The 16,774-nt window shown below is 38.9% G+C and overlaps 1 non-coding gene across 1 annotated transcript; it reads right to left on the reverse strand.

The window, feature by feature from the left end:
• Positions 1-6,926: 6,926 nt before the first annotated feature.
• On the reverse strand, positions 6,927-7,029 carry LOC130464617 (small nucleolar RNA R71). Its single transcript, XR_008924995.1, has one exon. It is a non-coding gene; the product is annotated as a small nucleolar RNA R71 (small nucleolar RNA).
• Between the last annotated feature and the right edge of the window lie 9,745 nt (positions 7,030-16,774).

Consider the following 16,774-nt stretch of genomic DNA (forward strand, 5'->3'; position numbering starts at 1 on the left):
TTTGAGGGGGGAGGGATATTTATAGGGGCAAAAAGGGGTGTGTGTTTTGGTACAGGTTGGACGACAGGTACGTAGTACGGTCATGCTTGTTACTTTTTTTAATCGTATAAAAACTGTAATCATGCTCTTCATGTTCATTTTTAGTGTTTTTTACTGCTTATTTTTGGAAATGGTAAAAGAACGCGCTTTTTTCTACCTATTTTTGACTTGTTTTGCAATCAAACCTTTACTTGAGTTGTTGTATCGGCTGTTTATGTTGGGTAGCGAGTTGGGTAGCGAGTTGGGTGGTACACAGGGTGAATGGAGTTGACCCGATTAAGATTGGAACGTGAATCGTACCGATATATACTTTCTCCGTTTCGGAAATATCGTACAATTTGTTTTTTACACTATTCACACTATAACTTTGACCATTTTTAACGATTCGTACTTAAAGAGATTTTAGTCATGTGGGGTCATGTTAGATTCGTATCGATATATATTCTTTAAATATAAATTTTTTATTATTTTTATTTGCATACGATTTGTGATGTTAAGAGTCAAACTAATTGTTAGAGGAGTAAAAGTCAACCATGGTGCGATATTTCCGGAACGAACGAAGTATTAGGGTTGAACTTTACTAGAGTTGCGGGATAAATTTCAACAATGAGACTCGACTTGGGCTCGGACTCAGTTAATGATAATTGGGTCAATCCGGTAATGGATAAACCGGCACAAGGGCCTTCTCAAATGGGTGGAATCGGATTGTAATTGTATTTAACTATATTTTTTAAAATTAACAATTGGCAGTTGTGTTAGTGTATTCAGGGGCGGAACCAGGGGGGCTAGCGGGGGCCATGGCCCCCCTATGGCCCCCCTATGATTCAGGATAAATATAAAACATGCATTTATAGATTACATATTATGAGTAGCTCAATTGGTTTGAATGTGTGTGGACGTTACGATGCCCCGGGTTCGAAGCCTGTAGCACACCCTTTTCTTTTCTTTTTTTTTATCCTTTTTCTTTTTCACTTGTACTTTTTATTTTTGAGGGGTTTTAATAGTTCCTACCTTATTTATACAATCGTATTACAACTTTTTTGAAAATATCTGTACATCTTAGTTCAATTTATTGCGTAAAAGTTCATAAATCAATACCTCTTTCTAAAATTCACAAATATGTTATACTTAAATGTACAATATGTTTAAAGTATTTACAACAATTTTTTTGTTTCTCTATATTGTGGAACTCTATGATTTTTTATAAATTTGTTAATTTCTATCTCTATTCTCTTATCAGTAAATATCCTTAATTTATATTCTACTCTTTGAATAAAACTTAAGAAAATCGAAGGAATATTACTTCAATCTTTGAAATATTATGTGCAATAAAATTTATCATTCGTATTATTTTTGAGACAAAGATAATATATTCGATCGTATGTGAACCTTTGCCCCCCCCCCCAAACTTCAATTTCTGGTTCCGCCACTGAGTGCATTACTGAGTATACTAAGTAAAAAAATAAAAGTTGCCACCTAAACTAGCTAATAAAGTCATACATGTACTATGTTCTATGTATTTAGAGTTAGACACGTGTCGTTTCGTGTAAACTTACTTGTCAGCCTCTCATGCCTTGTGCCTAGAACAAGTTAAGAGAAAGTCGTATTGTATTGGGCTCGTGTCTCTCTTCCATGAATCATGAATGATGCCTATGACTGCCCGTCGCACATGTTGTGTTGGGCATAACGAGATTTCTTACTAATTTAAGTATTATTTTAAAATTTCTTAAAAATATGTGTCAATGTGTAATATGTTCCGTCAGACTCTTCTCAAATTTCTAAAATGATGTTCATGCACAACCCATGGTCATTGATGTGTCTCCCATGTCAGGCTCGGGCAGCCCACTTGCTGATCCACGCGGCCCATTCCCAGCTCTAATTTTGGTACTCAAGGGTCAAAATTAAATCTCTTATCCACCATTACCCTTTATAACTCTCAACACCAAAAATTAGAGTGTTTGCGTTATTTATGAAGGTATAATACAAAGTACTTGTACAATTTATCTCCTATTAGACCGTCTAATTTCTGCTCGCGATTTCCTAATTTGCCAATTAACTTATCCTAATATATTTTTCTGTTAATATTTTCTCAATCTACTACCACCAACCTGTGTCACCATTTACATGATTATTACTATTGCTAGTTTGACCCCTAATATTAATTAGATCATCGTCTAAGTTTAAGAGTTTACTGTACCCGTATACGGATTAAATTGTATGAAGTATACAACTCTCAAGAAAATGATCAATAATCAAACTGGTCGACATTCACATTTTAAAGCTTGATTAATATCGACATAAATGGTAATGCTAAAAAACGTCTAATATTTATTTTGTAGTAAGTACAAGTTATGTTAAACGGGTTAACATTTACATTTTGATGTAATACTTATGTTATTAAAAAAAAAACGGCTAATACCCCGTATAAATTATGTTAAACTGGTCGACAATCACATTTTGATGTACGTAACTATGATATTAAAAAAATGTCTAATACTCTGTATACGTTATGTTGTCACAACATCTTCACGATCATTCCATAACTAACAGATTTTTATTATTCTTAACTGTATAATTAAATTCTTATTATTAAATCAAAAAACTACTCCGTATACCATTAATACACAGATGCGGTGAAGCGTGGCGTGTTTCAGTACAGAAAGTGACCGTACGTATAATTTTATTTGATCAGTCATATTACGTATATCGGAGTACTTGCCTAATTTAAATGCTCTAATCTTTGAGCTAACATCGGCTACCAGATCAATCCAAAGAGGCCATTATTTTGGTGTGATTTTCTAGCTTAATTGAATCCGGTAGAAATGTCACTGGGACGGTTTTATACGAGACCCACCCCGCATTCCCAATTCTTATATGAGACTGTGTTCACCATCAACTGATGGTGAGACCAATTCACACTTGCGAATTTAGGTATGTTATTTCTATAGTTTAAACATGTTATTTTTTTTTAAAATAATTTTAGAGGAGGTATCTTTTTTAGTTTAGGTATGTTACTTCTATAGTTTAGACATGTTACTTTCTTTTATACGGAGTAGTTTTAGGGGAGGTACCTTTTTAGTTTAGGTATGTTACTTCTATAGTTTAGACATGTTATTTTTTTATACGGATTAGTTTTAGGGGAGGTACCTTTTTAGTTTATGCATGTATTACTTCTATAGTTTAGACATGTTACTTTTTTTTATAATTTTAGATGAGGTACTTTTTTTAGTTTAGGTATGTTACTTCTATAGTTTAGACATGTTTATTTTTTTTATACGAAATAGTTTTAGGGGAGGTACATTTTTAGTTTAGGTATGTTACTTCTATAGTTTAGACATGTTACTTTTTTTTTTTTTAATAATTTTAGAGGAGGTACTTTTTTAGTTTAGGTATATTACTTCTATAGTTTAGATCTGTTACTTTTTTTTTTTATAGTTTTAGGGGAGGTACGCTATTTGTTTCGCGGTCGTCACACCATCAAGTTGATGGTGTGACTGGTCTCACAGGAGACGCGCTGCCCCGCATTCGCCTCAAGTAGGCGGGGATGGGGTAAGTTAATTTGACGGGTGATGGACAGGGATGGGCATAAAAATTGTACCCGCTATGGGTGAGTGGGGTGTAGATTTTCTGTTAGATCCGCCCGCCCCATTCTTGCTCACCCCGCTTCATACCCGTCGATACGAGTATCCTTTCCTACGTGTTTTTACGAAGAAAATGTGAAGTATAAAATAGGGGAAGCTCCATCAACCAGGCGAACTGTTTCCTTTAACCGGGATGTTGTTTCTTAGTATTTAGCTGTTGTATTTTCCTACAAATGGAAAAACGTAAACTGGCTCGGGGGGGTTTCCGAGAAAACCCTTCTCCAACGCTCAATCCAGTTCTTGTAAAACGAGAAAGTAGAGAGAGTGTGTGTTTTGAGAATAATTGCATACCTGAGCAATGACTAGATGGGTTATATTTATAGTAATACCGGGGGCATTATTAGTAAATATGAGAAATTGTAGGGGTATGAAATCTTGGGCCTGCTAGAGGCTAAGATTTGAGCCCCAAGATCCTGATATGAGCCCATTAGAGGGTTTACGTTTGGGGGTATTTGAGTAATTTCCCTTATGAGGGGTATTTCAGTAATTTCCTTGAACTTGGGTCCCATCGGGGGCTCGAACATTAGCCCCAGCCAAAATTGTGAGTTTGGTCGAAGACTCGGGAGTTTGGCGAAAAGATATCGTTTTTTTGAACTTTTACATAGGATTTTGATCGACTCAAGATCTCTGGCTTGAGATATGCGCGCGCGGGCTATCATAAGTGAGATGTGTGCCTGGGCTGCTAATGCACGCACGCCTGCAAACGACACGCGTGGGTTAGGCAGATGGGCGGCTGTTTCATATGCTTTGCGGGTACGTACGTGATGCATGGCTAGGAAATTGACGCTCGTGTGTTGGAGCTAGTACTTGAGCTTTAGGCGGATGAAGTGGGCATCGGACCAATGATGCGCGTTGGGCAGTTGATACCTGCCCATAGGCGGACGATGCATCTATCGCATGGCATTAACTTACCTTATGCGTGCTACTAGGTGATGAGCGACATTTATGTCGCCCCTAGGATAGGATTTCATGTTAGTTTGTTATGCTTTTTCATAGTTTTTATAGCTTTTTGTGTGATTTTTATAAGTTTCTTTCCATCTTGTGCTTTATAGGTGATTATGATGAAAAGTGATGGAAAACAAGTAGAATTGAGCCAAAACAGGGCTTGTGTGATCGAGTTGTTACTTGTGCGCCCGAACAGAGGAGGGCTGATGACATCAAGGAATTTGCAGTTTTGTGCGACTGAACGTTCCTTCTTGTTCGGTCGAACAAAATGGATTTTTGGAGACAGAATGCCCCAAAATTGGTAAACGACCGCACAGTTCTTTCTGTTCGACCGCACAAAAGTTGTGCGCCCACACAGGTCTTTCTGTTCGACCGAATCAAACTGCAAAGGAGACATGAGCCAAAGAAACACCATTTGACCGAAGAGGATTTCTCGTTCGGTCGCACATGACGAAGGAATTGTTCTTCGTTGCCTTCGCTCGCACAGGATTAAATTTGGTCGAACAGGTTTTCTTTTGTTCGGTCGCACAGAGGGTATGTGCGACCGAATGGCTGCGCGGGCTGCATATTTTCGAATTTCGGCTTCTATTTGGGGAAACTTATAAATAGAATTTTCATTTATTTTATTTGGTGTAGAATTTTAGTTTAACATTTTAGAATCCCAAAATAGATTTTCAGCAATTTCTAGAGAGAGAAACTCTCCTCCATTGAAGCATCAAGTTGTAATTTCCTAAACTCTTCTTCTAATTCTGTGCAATTCAATTCAATTTCTTAGTTTTTGCTCTTGTTGTGATTGTTGATTGCTCTTTAATTCCTTTAGTTCTTGAATTCTTCTTGTTTTTACTTTAGTACTTTGATTCTTAATTCTCTAGTTTATTGTTCTACTCTTAGATTCTCTCTTTCTAATCTTTCAATTTCATGCTTGCTAGTCTAGAATTAATGGATTTCTTGATTTTTAGAATGATTAGTGAGTAGAATTAGGTTAGGAAAAGGGGAGAATCTAGGGGCTTAATTAGGGGAAATTGATGATTGATTAATGTGATTAAATATGATTTGGTGATAGGATATCCATGCCTAATTGAGTGGTAGTTGCAAATGTTATTCGATTAGATTCAATTGGAAGCATAGGTTAGGTTTGGCAAGAGATTGTGAGCCTATCTTGTGTAAGCAAATAGTTGTGCCTATTATATGCAAGTTAGTTTTGTCTAGGATTAGGCGAAAGCTCTTCCTTAGGCTAGGTTGCTTCGCGTGCTCCATCCGAGAGGTGGCGAGCACGTCATTTGATGCTATTTGCCTATTTGCCAAGTCGTTGCATGATCATCATTATATTGCTAGATAGTTTATTTCATTTCCCCCGATTTCCCTAGCCTACCCCCAACTCCCTAACGTTTCCTTTTCTTGATTCAACTTCGCATAATTGTTAGTTTTAGTTTCTTAGTGATAATTCAAACCAAATTCTTATTCGAACTAGCTTGACATCTAAACTCGATAACCACCGTTTCTATGGGACGATCCCTATATTTGCCGCTATAGTTCATATAGCCGGTTAGTCTAGCGGTTTTATAAATTTTGTTTGGTGAGGTGTTGATCTTTCAACGACGGAAAAACACCCTATCAAAATGGCGCCGTTGCCGGGGAACGGTCGTTGTTATTGCGTTTAGTCGTGACTAGTTTATCATTAGAAAATACAAAAACATTGCAATTTTGCTTAGCTTTCTTTTCCTTGGCATTACTCACGGTTTTCTTGAGTTTGTATGCTTGATAGGGGTCGTGCTCGTCAAAGGACCCTCCATCCTCTTGACCTTGAATTGGAGAGGACACTAAGGAGACTTAGGCGTGTTCGAACTAGCTCATCAAGTCATAATCGGTTCGAATCGTTGAGTGTTGTTGAGGAACAAGAAGAGAGTGAGCAAGCTATTGAGACTATAGAGCTCCCAGTTAAGAATTTGGGAATACCGAGGGCATTTGAAGCAACATGCGGTATCCAAGCACCCACAACTAGTGCTAACAACTTTGAGATCAAGCCCGCCTTGATCAACTTGGTTCAAAGCCACCCCTTTTGTGGGAAGAGCAACGAGTCACCCCACGAGCACCTCAAACAATTCGAGCACTATTGTGACACAATCAAGCACAATGGTGTCACATCGGACTATGTGAGGTTGACATTGTTTCGTTTCTCTCTACTTGGGCGAGCTAGTGATTGGCTTGACAAGGAGGTCAAGCCCAACTCACTTCGCACTTGGAACGAGGTGACTAGTGCGTTCTTGAGAAAGTTTTACTCGCATGGAAAGACGGCGGAATATCGCCACAAAATCCAATCCTTTAAGCAAAGGCGAGACGAGTCACTTTTCGAAGCTTGGGATCGTTTTAAGGAGTACCAAAGGGAATGCCCTCATCATGGGATCCTTAAGTGGTTGTTACTTCAAACCTTCTACTTGGGGGTTGAGCCCAAGTTCAAAGACAAGCCTTGATGCGGGCGCGGGAGGTCCCATCATGAACAAGACCCAAGATCAAATTGAAGAGATAATTGAGGACGTGGTCCAAAATTATCAAGCTTGGCACGTTGGTGCAAGGGACTATGATGGCAAGGGAAGGAATTATGATGGTAAAGGATCGGTTTATGCTATGGAGCAAGCTAGGATCATTGAGAAGCTTAGCTCGAGGTTGGAGAAACTTGAAAGCACGCCAAGCCAACCACCATCACCATCTACAATTCCACCACCTTCAGCCACTCTTCTCACTAAGGGGAAGAGCAAGGTGAGTTCCTATGACACTATGCCTCCGAGCACTTCTTTTTGTGATAATTGCCAAGATTTTGGTCACTCCCCCAATGCATGTGAAGGAAATAATGCCCTTGGTCCAAGTATGCATTCTATGTTAAGTCTAATAAATGCGGTTCAGTATTAATTAACAAGTTAATAATTCAGTGAGATCAAGTGAGCTGAATGCCTAGCTAGAGGCCGCTTCAGTTCAAGTGGAATTAATGATATTAATCCACAGCTTACTCTTGACTGAACCCGTAGGGTCACACAAATAGTACGTAAACGGATCAAGTATTTAATGGCATTAAATACTCCATCTATGAATATTCGGAACCGACGGATCTTGGTTTCAGTGGGAGCTAAGATCGTCACAGGCAAGAAATGAATACTCCGGAAACGATGATATTGCCGGAAACGGAAATATGGATCGTATCGGAAATATGAATATTATCCAAGTCGTAGATGTTGCCGGAAACGGAAACATGGTACGTATCGGAAAATATTATTGGAAATGGAAATATTACCAGAATCGGAAATATTACCGGAAACGGAAATATTGTCAGAATCGGAAATATTGCCGGAATCGGAAAATAATTCCGGAAACGGAAATATTAAATATTTGTTCGAAACGGAAATTAATTCCGGAATCGGAAATATTAAATATTGTTCGTATCGGAAATAGATTCCGGAAATGGAAATTTAATCGGAAGCGTATCGTACGAATTAGCATCGGACGAGGCTTGCCGGACGAAGGCCCAGCACGAAGCCGGGGCCATCGCCCAGCAAGCATGCGCGCCACAAGCCCAGCCAAGGCAGCGGCCAGGCCTACCGCAAGGCAGGCCCAGCGCGCGCCAAGGGCCACGGCTGCGTGGGCCGTGCTGCGCGGGCTGCTGCTCGCACGCGCATGGGCAGCCCTTGTGGCTGCCGTGTGTGTGTGAGTTTGTGCTCATGCGTGATTCCTGAATCTACAAGAGTCAGTGTATGATTAAATTTCTATTCCTAATTGGATAAATTAATTAAATAGAATTCATGTAGGATTCTAATTCCAATTAATTCGTATCCTACTAGGATTACGATTCCTTTTCCATAACTCTATAAATAAAGGCCTAGGGGTCATAATTTATACACAAGTTTCAAAGTATTCAAAAGTGAGTTTTTTGAGAGAAAATCAAACACACATCTTGCTCAAAAGTGCCGAAATTTTCTAGTACCTTAAGGGCGATTCTAGTTGGTCAATCTTAAGGCGGATCCGGACGTGCTGTGGACTATCTACGGAGGGACGACACTTGGAGTCCTAAAAGACTTGTTCTTGTTCGGTTCGGGCGCAGCTAGGGAGGGCACGCAACAAAGAGTATGCATCTAAATTATGCTATATGATTATGTGTAAATAATATGTTGTCCTGGGTTAATGGTTGTTTCCGCATGATCTATGTAATGTCATATGTATCATAACCTAACAGTGGTATCACGAGCCCCTTATTATTTTCATAATCTAAATTGCATGAACATGGTTAAATATTACAAATTTGCAAGAATTAAAAGGGGTGATTAATTTTCGTAATTGTTAATTAATTGCAAATTGCGTTTATTTAATTATATGTACGCAGTTTTTCGGCAGTTTCTTCATTACTCATCCGAATTGAGTGATTTTTGTGTCAATTCCGCATGTAAAAGGCATTCTAAAATTTTGACAAAAATAGTATTTTTCTGCCGAACCCAGAATTCTCAAATTCGAAGCCTAACTATGACTTTTCGAAGGTTTTAGTTTTTCGAATGCAAAATTTCGTAAATTTAAGATGTTAAATTAAATATTTGCGATTCCTGTTGATAAATCTTGAATTTTTGATTGACCTACTGCATATGTTTAACAAGTTTGAATGCCTAGTCTTGTTAATTATGCAATCTAATTTGTAATTATGATTAATTTGTTGAAAATTAGAATAATTTAGAATTAATTTGATTTTCATAATTAATTGTAATTTAATTAGAAACCTATGATTAAAAACCACCATAAAAATTGTAAATTTACGATAAATTTTAAATTTTTATGACCTAGACTTGAATCCATATCAATCGGAAATCAATTGGATAATAAATTTTCGATTTTTCGCCCTAAAATTATGAAATTAATAAAATTTATTAATTTGTCATTAATTTTAAATATAAATTTTAAAATTTTATGCGATTCGTTCAAATAACTTGCACGCACGAAGCAATGGACGCTTCGTGTTACCCTTAAGGGGTGTTGTATAATGCGGGCATGCGACGACGAGCAAGGGAGCTCGTCGCCCGTGCGGCACGAATGCAATGAGCAAGGGCGTAGTGCACGAGCACAAGGCAGCAGCCCTGCCTTGTGTCGTGTGCCACGAGCAATGAAAGAATGGGCATGGGCGAAGGGCGAGCCAAGGCAGTCGCGTGTGGGCAGCAAGCGAGCTGCGCCACAACGCGCGCTGCCTCGCACAAATGCGCGCAGCCTCGCGCGCAGCGAGCGCAAGCTCGCGTGCCACGAGCGCTGCGCCCAGCACTGCTCGCGCGCGCAGCGCGCGATGTCGCTCGCCCAGCGAGCGATGTCGCGCCCCAGCGAGCGATGGCTCGCGCGCACAGCGAGCGAGCCAGCGCGCCCAGCGAGCGATCTCGCGCGCGCGCACTGCGAGCGATAGCTCGCGTGCGATGGGGCGCTGTGCGGAGGCTTGCGATAGGACAACAGCAGCTATGCGACGAGCGCATGGGCTGCGCGCACATGGCCAGCAATGGCTGTGTGCGTACGGCCCATGGGCGTGCAACGCGTAGGGTGTTTGCGTTACGATTAGATCGTTTTGAATGTTTAATTTGAAAAATTTCAGTTCACGTAATTTTAATTAATTTTAAAATTAATAATTTGAATTAATTTCTTGGATTTTAATTTTGAATATTATAATTATAATAAATGGAATTTATTCTAATTATTTTACTAAAATTAAAATCATGAATTAATTTAAATGCGACTGAAATTAAATTAAATTTTTGGATTCAATTATAAATTTATATGAGCTTTAAATTTTAATTAAATTTGTATGTTTCCGGTTAGACTAGAAATACAATTTTATGTTTAAAATTAGTAAAGCATATGAATTTATTGGTTTGAGTGGGAGCGCTTTTTAGTCATAAACTCTTGATTAGGTCTACAAATCCTTAAGGTTAAAACAACTTGATTAGAATTAATAAGGACTGAATAATTGGTAGATTATTGGTGCCCTTGATTAATTGCTGCAAATGTTTACGTGATGCATAATGTGTTTTACTAACCAGCTATGTGGGCCATTCATGATAATGAATGGGTGAATGGTATATATTGTATATGTACTGTTTTGCAGGTTATGAAGTGACTAGTATGGCCCAAATAGGATAGAAAATATGGTCTGCGTACCATTAATTTGAATGTAATTGGTCTAAAGCACCAAAGTTATTTTTCAATTCAAAATGGTCTGCGTACCATCAAATAGTTGTAATTAGTTATAGCTTATCCTATTTGAAGAAAATGGTGCCTCCCACGGAGATTTTCAAGACGGACTTTGAAGTCAAAGCTTCAAGATGAAGTCGGGCCATACTAGATCACAAATATCTTATGCATGTTTTAAGTTATTTATTGCTTTAAATATGTCTTAAAATGCATGAGATCAAAAGCTTGATTATGTTGCATGATTAAGGATTTTAGTTCACTTAAAATCTAACCAACATAGTAAGAGCCTTAAGTTCCAAACTTAAAAATTGAGTTATAAGGTGCCATGCCAAAATATACACTTGCTTGGATATCCTTTACATCAATCTAGTAATAGTTTTCGCTCAGCGAGGTGTTACTTATTGGTCCTAAAGGGGCAAGGTACACAAATAATTGTGAGTACATGTTAGTTTTGGTGAAACTCAACGATATAAGTAAGGAGTCCTTTTATGTCGTGGCAAATTCGATAGGTTTACCTAACAAGTTCTTAGACGTACCTATCAACCAAGAATAGTTTCTAGACTATTAGCAAAAGGCTTTTGCTTACCTAAGATGTTCTAGGATTAAGTCGACAAACTGTGCTTAGTTCTTCAATGATTTTAGGATCTTGGAATCATTTTATTCACACCTGCCGGAACACATAACTTGAATAAAATGCTTAATAAACATTGAATTATGCATGTATGCTAGAATTTAAGTTTATTAAGAGAAACTGTGAATGATTATTTATTTGTTTATTCTTTTCAATTGTAGTTTTTAATATGGCAAACAACAATCAAAACATCATCATGGGTTCTGAGCTTATGGTCAAGCTGAACCTGACAAATTTTCTTGAATGGGAAGCTAAGCTAGTTGAAATAGTCAAACTCAATGGACTTGAGTATGTACTATCACATCCCATGCCAAGCTACTATGCCAGAGACATGACCCCTGAGAGATTTTACGCCTGGGATGCGGATCTCAAAAAGGTTATGAGTCTCATGCTGAACAATATCCCTGATGATTGGGCTAGAAGGTTTGTAGCTTATGAACCTTTTACGCTCATCAAGAATCTGAGGGATATCTGTCGTGGAAGTACGGAGGACAGGGACCTGAACGTCCATGAATTGATTGAATCAATGTCTGGGCTAAAGGTTAGTTCTCCCAACAGGTGTTATAGGATGGAGGTCCAAGAAACACATGTTCAGCTCCTTCGCACTAAACAGAGGGTAGGCGTCCCACTGAGGTTCCATGTGGATCTTATGTGTTCATATTTTGATCGCCTAAGTCTACTAGGAACACCAATAAGCGAAAGGATGGCAGTCTCTGTCTTGCTCAATTCACTACACAGTGGGTTTGGTCGCTTCAAGCAACTATACCTAAGTGAACCAAGAGAAGAAACAGTTGCAGAATTTATTCACCTTGTCAGAAAGGCTGAAATAGTACTGGACTGTGAAGCCAAAGATTTACTCAAGGCTAGAAAGAGACCATTCAAGAAAGGTGGAAAGTCCAAGGGCAATGCTAAATCAAAGCAGGACAAGTCCACATCAAGCTGTCTTTATTGTGATGGAATAGGCCATTACAAAAGAGAATGTCCAAAGCTAAAGGAAGATCAGAAGAACGGAACAGTCGTTCCATCTTCAGGTATTTTCGTTATAGACTGTATACTTGCTAATTCAACTTCTTGGGTATTAGATACAGGTTGTGGCTCACACTTATGTTCCAATCCACAGGGACTAAGAAGAAGTAGAAAGTTAAGCAAGGGAGAAGTCGACCTACGAGTGGGAAATGGAGCACGGATCGCTGCATTAGCCGTAGGAACTTACTATTTGTCGTTGCCCTCCGGGCTAGTTTTGGAACTGGAAGAATGTTTCCATGTTCCAAGTCTTACTAAAAACATCATTTCAGTTTCTTGCTTAGATGCTAAGGGATTTTCCTTTATAATAAAAGACAATAGTTGTTCGTTTTATTTTAAAGAGATGTTTTATGGATCTGCTAGATTAGTCAATGGACTTTATTTATTAGATCACGACAAACAAGTATATAACATAAATACCAAAAAGGCCAAAAAGGATGATTCAGATCTCACCTATCTGTGGCATTGTCGATTAGGCCATATAAACTTGAAACGCTTAGAAAGACTTCAAAGGGAAGGAATTCTAGAACCATTTGACTTAGAGGATTATGGTAAATGCGAATCATGTTTACTTGGCAAAATGACAAAGCAACCTTTCTCTAAAGTCGGAGAAAGAGCAAATGAACTATTGGGTTTAATCCATACAGATGTATGTGGACCAATGAGTACAAATGCTAGAGGTGGTTTCAGCTACTTTATCACTTTCACTGATGACTTCAGTAGGTATGGTTATGTCTACCTAATGAAGCATAAGTCTGAATCCTTTGACAAATTCAAGGAATTTCAGAGTGAAGTAGAGAATCAATTAGGCAAGAAGATTAAGGCACTGCGGTCTGATAGAGGCGGTGAATATCTGAGCTATGAATTTGATGACCATCTGAAAGAATGTGGAATTCTATCAGAATTGACTCCTCCTGGAACACCACAATGGAACGGTGTGTCAGAACGGAGGAACAGAACCTTGCTAGACATGGTCAGGTCAATGATGGGTCAGGCCGAACTTCCATTAGAATTTTGGGGACATGCACTAAATACAGCTGCACTCACTATAAATAGAGCTCCGTCTAAAGCTGTCGAAAAGACTCCATACGAATTATGGTTTGGAAAGCCTCCAAATGTGTCTTTTCTTAAGATTTGGGGATGTGAAGTATACGTCAAACGATTAATTTCAGACAAACTTCATCCAAAATCTGACAAATGTATCCTTGTGGGCTATCCAAAGGAAACAAAGGGGTATTACTTCTACAATACATCTGAGAACAAAGTGTTTGTTGCTCGAGATGGTGTCTTTTTGGAGAAGGATCACATTTCCAAAATGACAAGTGGGAGAAAAGTAGACCTCGAAGAAATTCGAGTCGAACAACAAACTCTAGAGAATGCTCAAGATGACATTCAGGATGAAACTCAGAGATCTTTAGAAGAATCTGGTGAGAATCATGGTCAATCTAGAAATGTTACCCCGCGTAGATCGCAAAGATATAGATCTCAACCGGAAAGGTACTTAGGTATTTTGACGAACGAGAGCTATGACGTTCTATTACTTGAAAGTGATGAACCTGCGACTTACAAGCAAGCTATGACGAGCCCTAGCTCCAAGCAGTGGCAAGAAGCCATGCAATCTGAATTAGACTCCATGTCTGAAAACCAAGTATGGGATTTGGTCGATTTGCCAGATGGCTACCAAGCCATTGGAAGCAAATGGGTTTTCAAACTGAAAAAGGACAAAGATGGGAAACTTGAAGTTTTCAAAGCTAGATTGGTTGCAAAAGGTTACAGGCAAGTCCACGGTGTGGATTACGATGAAACCTTTTCACCAGTTGCAATGCTAAAGTCTATTCGAATAATGTTAGCAATCGCTGCATATTACTATTACGAAATATGGCAGATGGATGTCAAAACTGCTTTCTTAAACGGCGTTTTAACAGAAACTGTGTTTATGACACAGCCTGAAGGTTTTGAGGATCCAAAGAATGCTAAAAAGGTATGCAAGCTAAAGAAGTCAATCTACGGATTAAAGCAGGCATCCAGGAGCTGGAATATACGTTTTGATGAAGCAGTCAGTGACTTTGGTTTCATCAAGAACGCAGACGAATCTTGTGTATACAAGAAGGTCAGTGGGAGCAAAATTGCTTTCCTAGTATTATATGTCGACGACATATTGCTTATCGGAAATGACATTCCTATGTTGAACTCTGTCAAGATTTGGCTTGGGAAATGTTTTTCGATGAAGGATCTAGGAGAAGCACAGTACATATTGGGCATCAAGATTTACAGAGATAGATCTAAAAAGATGATTGGACTTAGTCAAAGCACTTATATCAATAAGGTGCTTGATAGGTTCAAGATGGCGGACTCCAAGCGAGGCTACCTACCCATGTCTCATGGAATGACTCTAAGCAAGACTCAGTGCCCAAAAACACTTGATGAGCGTAGACGAATGAGTGGGATTCCATATGCATCATTGATTGGTTCAATAATGTATGCTATGATATGTACACTCCCGGATGTTGCGTACGCACTCAGTGCTACGAGCAGATACCAGTCAGACCCAGGAGAGGCGCATTGGACTGCTGCCAAGAACATTCTGAAGTACCTGAAAAGGCACAAAGATGACTTCCTGGTCTATGGTGGAGATGATGAATTAATTGTTAAAGGCTATACGGACGCAAGTTTCCAAACCGACAAAGATGATTTCAGATCACAGTCTGGGTTTGTCTTCTGCCTCAACGGAGGAGCAGTAAGCTGGAAAAGTGCTAAGCAAAGCACCATTGCGGATTCTACAACTGAAGCGGAGTACATTGCTGCACATGAAGCAGCAAAGGAAGCTATATGGCTAAGGAAGTTCATAGGAGAACTTGGTGTAGTCCCCTCCATTAAAGGACCAATAGCCCTGTATTGTGATAATAACGGAGCTATTGCACAGGCAAAAGAGCCTAGACACCACCAGAGAGTCAAGCATGTACTTCGTAGATTTCACCTTCTACGAGAGTTCGTTGAAAGAAAAGAAGTCGAGATAAGCAAAATTGGAACTGATGACAACATATCAGATCCATTAACTAAACCTCTGCCGCAAGCGAAGCACAACTCGCACACTGCAGCTATGGGAATCAAGCATATTGGAGAATGGCTTTGATGTCTCTGTTTAATGTTTTAAAGTTTTAGAGTTTAAATCTTTGTAAAACATTATTGGTTAATCATTCACAATAAATGAAAGAAATTCATTTTTCCATTTAATTTGTGGTTTATTAAATGATGAGTCCCTTCAACTTGACGATATATTCAAGATAGACTGTCAGGACCAGTCCTGTGACTAAGAAATGTCTATCAAGTGAACTTGAATGTCAAAGGTTGAAAATGGTCCCTAATCGGAGTTTTCTATAAAATTGGACGCATAGAAAACGTTAGACGATTAGAATGCAAGATGACTAGTAGTTCTGTTTCTTGAACTATGTGGACATGGCAATGTCATAATCATTTGCATTGATACTTACTTTGGGAAGACTAGTATCGGACAAGACCTATGAAACTTTACTGTAAGAGATGAAAGTCTGTCATAAGTAAATTTCATTAAATTATTAGACACTAAATCCTCAATACCTGAGTGATTTGAGATTATTTGTTTGAGAACTGGTTGCTTTGACGTTGACCAACCGTCGCACCGTAAAAGGAGGCTATAAAGGCAACGCTCAGGTAATCACCTATCAAACGAAGTCTAATCTCAAGATCGCAAGATTGGGATTGTCCTCCCATAAATCGGGATGAGATGCTTAAAAGTTGTACAAGGCCACTCGGAGAGCTAGAAACTGTGAAATGCATGGCCGTGCTCGGATGAATCATAGGCTATGATTATCTGTTTATTTGATCAGTTGAACTCTGAAACCGAGGAACACCTCTGGACATAATAAGGATGACAACTCTTACCTTATGTTCAAGAGCAAGCATCGAGCGACAAAGGAATTAGGAAATGCACACTTGTCCCTAAGGACAAGTGGGAGACTGAAGGAAATAATGCCCTTGGTCCAAGTATGCATTCTATGTTAAGTCTAATAAATGCGGTTCAGTATTAATTAACAAGTTAATAATTCAGTGAGATCAAGTGAGCTGAATGCCTAGCTAGAGGCCGCTTCAGTTCAAGTGGAATTAATGATATTAATCCACAGCTTACTCTTGACTGAACCCGTAGGGTCACACAAATAGTACGTAAACGGATCAAGTATTTAATGGCATTAAATACTCCATCTATGAATATTCGGAACCGACGGATCTTGGTTTCAGTGGGAGCTAAGATCGTCAC

The sequence above is a fragment of the Spinacia oleracea genome, chromosome 6, assembly GCF_020520425.1.
Source record: "Spinacia oleracea cultivar Varoflay chromosome 6, BTI_SOV_V1, whole genome shotgun sequence".
Classification (NCBI taxonomy): domain Eukaryota; kingdom Viridiplantae; phylum Streptophyta; class Magnoliopsida; order Caryophyllales; family Amaranthaceae; genus Spinacia; species Spinacia oleracea.